Here is a 4,355-nt window from a genome sequence, read left to right as displayed (position 1 = left end):
TATGTGTGTGTGTGTGTGTGTGTGTGTGTGTGTGTGACTGTGTGTGCATATATATATATATATATATATATGCGTGTGTGTATATATGTATACATACATGCATACATGCATATTCTTTATTTGTGGATTAACATTGGTACCAACGGTTTAATGCAGGAAATTCCGCAATTCTCAAGCATTCCATTTAAGAAAGTTGGAATTTATCTCCACGTTGGATGAGACTACTACTAACTTTTTAGTAATGCATATTTTTTAATGAAATTTTCATAGGTACATTTTCCAAGGTGTAAATTAAACTATATTGACGACATCAATAGCAATTGCACAATAATCTAACGATTCGCTTCCCTAGGGTACCAAGAGCCGGTCTCATTTGTGAAATAGTTTTGGGACAACGGCCTCCAGCAATCAACAACATCATTTTCAGATAGACAAGAGAAATGTATACAAGCATACCTGTGCGTTGAAAAAGCTTGCTTCGTGGCACTCGGGTCAGGTGTTTTCTAGTATAGCCCCGGGCTGACCAAAGCCTTGTGAGATTTGGTAGACGGTAAATGTGTGTAAATCTGTCGTGCATACACACGCGCGTGCGCGCGTACACAAACACAAACGCGCAGGCATATATATACAGGGTGCGGTGAATAGACTATTGTCTAAATTACACAGGAACTTAGTTCTAACCCAGTAAACAACCAGTCTATTGATGAAAAATGGAGAACCATTCGCGACATAGTCACAGAAACAGCATACGCTATCATCAGTTTCACCAAATCCAAAAATCAGGACTGGTTTGATGAAAACAATATTGAAATCAACAACCTGATCAATGCACAAAAGGAATGCTCGACTGGCTCATGAACAAGACCGAAGATTTGGACTCAAAAAGAAGCATCTCCAGAAGCTAAAACAGGAGTCTCAAACAAAACTAAGAGAACTGCAGAACAGTTGGTGGCAACAAAAAACAGTCGAACTTCAGAGCTATGCAGATGCACGTGACCTCAGAAATGTTTATGCTTGGACGAAACAGTTATTTGAACCAGTGCAAAGATCATCTGGATCCCTTCTAAAAGCTGACAATACAAGCATCTTGACCGATCCACAAGATATACTCCAATGCTGGAAGAAACATTTTTCCACCTTCCTAAATAGTAACTCGAACACAGCTGAGAACTTCCTGGAAAATGTTCCGATCATCATCCTCAGCTGTGGATGAACAGGAAGCCTACTTTTCATGAATTCAAGCAAGCGATGAAGCAAATGACATCAAGGATGTCTCCAGGCTCAGATAACATCCCTTTTGAGCTGATCAAACACGAAGGCTTACCCTTGCAAACCCGCATCTTATGAAGATGTGGGAATTCCCACATTTTTCTGAAGATATGGGAATCCCAACACGTTCCTAAAGAACTGAAAGATGCAGTCATCAACGATTTTCAAGAAGGTGATCGAAAAGCCAGTAGGAACTATAGAGGTATATATCATTACTTTCCATCACTGGAAAAGTATTTGTCAGGATTCTTCTAAATCGGCTCCAGACCATCGCCCAAAAGATCCTACCAGAATCTCAATGTCGATTCTGTGCCTCTCGTAACACAATTGACATGATTTTTCTGTGCAAGGCAATTCCAGGAGAAAATCAGGGAACAACAATACCCAATTTTTCTTGTTTTCTATGACTTAGAAAATGCCATTGATAGCGTCCCAAGAGCTGCTATGTGGAAGGTTCTTCATTGCTTTGGATGTTCTGATCTCTTTATCTCTTTCGTTTAAGTAATGCATGGCAATATGTCTGGACATGTATTCCACCAAAATATGGTGTCAGAAAAATTTCGAATCACGTGCAAACTAAAACAAGGATGTGTCTTGGAATCTACGCTATTCTTCTTATATCTGGCTGCAATGCTTCACGAAATTCCTCCAGACAATCCAGGAGTTGACATCATATATCAATATGATGGAGAACTTTTCAATCTTAGTAGACTTCAGTCTAAACATCTAACACACATATGCAACACATCTCAGAACTTCAATATGCTGATGACAATGCTATCCTATGTCATACAAAAGAAGAACTCCAACAGTATGTAAACAACTTTGCTATGGCCTACCATCGCTTTGGCCTCACAATAAACATCAAGAAAACCAAGGTCCTTGCACATCTAGCCCCAAACACCATCTTACCAGATTTTGATATTACCATCTCTGATATACTTTCGAAAAGTAAGAGCGTATTTCATATCTAGGCAGCCTTTTACCAAACAAGTGCACCCCAGAAAAGAATGTGGATCACAGAATTGGAACTGCACATGGGTCATTTGGAAAGTTAACCAAATGCATCTTCAACCACAAAGATCTTAACTTAACAAGTAAAACTTTGGTTTATAATGCTGTTGTTTTCTCAACTTTGCTATATGGCTGCGAAACCTGAACTCTATATCGTCACGACATCCAAAAATTAGAACAATTTCACCAACAAAAGCTTCGTTCAATCTTGAGCATCAAATGGGAACATTGTGTAACCAACAACAAAGCCCCGGAAAGAGCCAACAAAGTATCGAATCACTGATCATGAAACACCGTCTTCGGTGGTCAGGACATGTAACAAGAATGCAACAGTCAAGGTTCCCACGCCAGGTCTTATTCAGTGAGCTCACTTCAGGAAAAAGACCATGGGGTTGCCCTCTTCGAAGACACAAGGACCAACTCAAAACAAGACTGAAGGCCACTGGAATTGAGCCTAAATTGTTTGAAACACAAGCTTGAGCCCGTACCAAATGTCGGTGTTCTATCACTATCGGAACCAAAAACTTCAAAGCCATCAGAAGAAAAAAAGGAAAAAATCAAACGACAGGAGAGAAAGGCTAGATGAAATTAACTTCATCCTCCACCAACATTGCCATGCAGTCAATGCTATCGACTCTTCTACATAAAAATTGGTCTACAAAGTCATTAGCGGCATCACCATAAAGGAAGCGTTCAGCAAAGAAGAATAAATACTCGAATACGAGATAAAAGCCACCGCCGCCGATGACGACGACGATATTGGAAATATATACACTTTATCAAGAATTCCTTTAAAATTCTCCAAATGAATTCTTATAATTAAGTGAAGCAAGCTTTACGTGATCTTTTTATAGCAAATGTAATTCACAAAAGTCAATTCTCTCTGCACGTTCGCTCTCAGTACTTAGGACGGCTGGGTTGTTCAGTTTTTCCTATGTCATCATGCCCCTTTAGAAGGTCTTGATGATCCTTACTTTGCAGAAGGCTTCCGTAACAGATGCTACTGTAAGCTAGCAATGTGCAGGATATTTGCAATGCAATACATACATTTGGGAAAATGTCATTTAGCTTGAACGTTATTATATTTAATAGTTTATGTGGCCCCATATTTTTACCAAAATTTTATGCATGTAATTTCTTAAGGCGCCTTATTTCCTCTAGCATCTTTTCTGAGAGATCGATTGGGTATTTGTCCAATAATGTTGCATGTGCAAGGTTGAGTTCACCTTCTGTCATGATTCGATATTGCCTCAAAACGTGAATCAGTCTATTAATTGCATTTACAATATCAAACCTCTTTGACACTCTGACAATCATAAAGGAAATGTTATTTGAGCCTTCAAAGCTTTTGAAGTGAATTTGTATCTGCACAATAGTACCCAAATTGTTTAAAGAAGGCAATACAAACTCTGCTTTCATTTAGCTCAACATATTTATGTGAAAAAGGCTTTACTGCTTCAGCAAATTTGAAGACGAAATACAAAAGTCGTTTACGATTGGAAAGGGATATACAGCTTGTCATGACACACTCTCGACTCTGAATCGATGAGCTTGTCAATAAACCAATAAATACAACCAGTATAATTAGGTTTTTGCTTGTTTTACTTTCGGTTAAATATATATACTGGATTTTGCCAAAAAAGAGAATTTTTTTCTTCTCGGTAACTTCAATGAATTTGCCTTCAGAAGTTAAAATATGTGACTAATCACTGCTCGGCGCTGATGTTGCTATTTTTATCCTAAGCAAGCGGTCCATTAACGAAATTCAGTCACTGATGTTGATTGTTTTTTAGTTGAAGCTACAGCTTTGAATCGGCCCATGTTTGTCTCTCTCTTCGGTATTTCCCACTGAGGAAGGCTAAGGAGTCAGAAACACGCGTCAGGGAAACTGCTGGAGGAGGTACTGGGCAGATATTATTTTTACATATTTTACCACAACAGATTTTTTTCTCTGTGGTAACTGCAGTGAATTTGCTTTTAGAATTTAAAATATATCACAAACATATTTTAGCTAGCGTAAAGTTCATATATATACATATATATATATATATATATATATATATATATATATA

This window comes from Octopus bimaculoides, chromosome 5, assembly GCF_001194135.2.
Source record: "Octopus bimaculoides isolate UCB-OBI-ISO-001 chromosome 5, ASM119413v2, whole genome shotgun sequence".
NCBI lineage: Eukaryota > Metazoa > Mollusca > Cephalopoda > Octopoda > Octopodidae > Octopus > Octopus bimaculoides.
Note: the sequence above shows the minus strand (reverse complement) of the source record.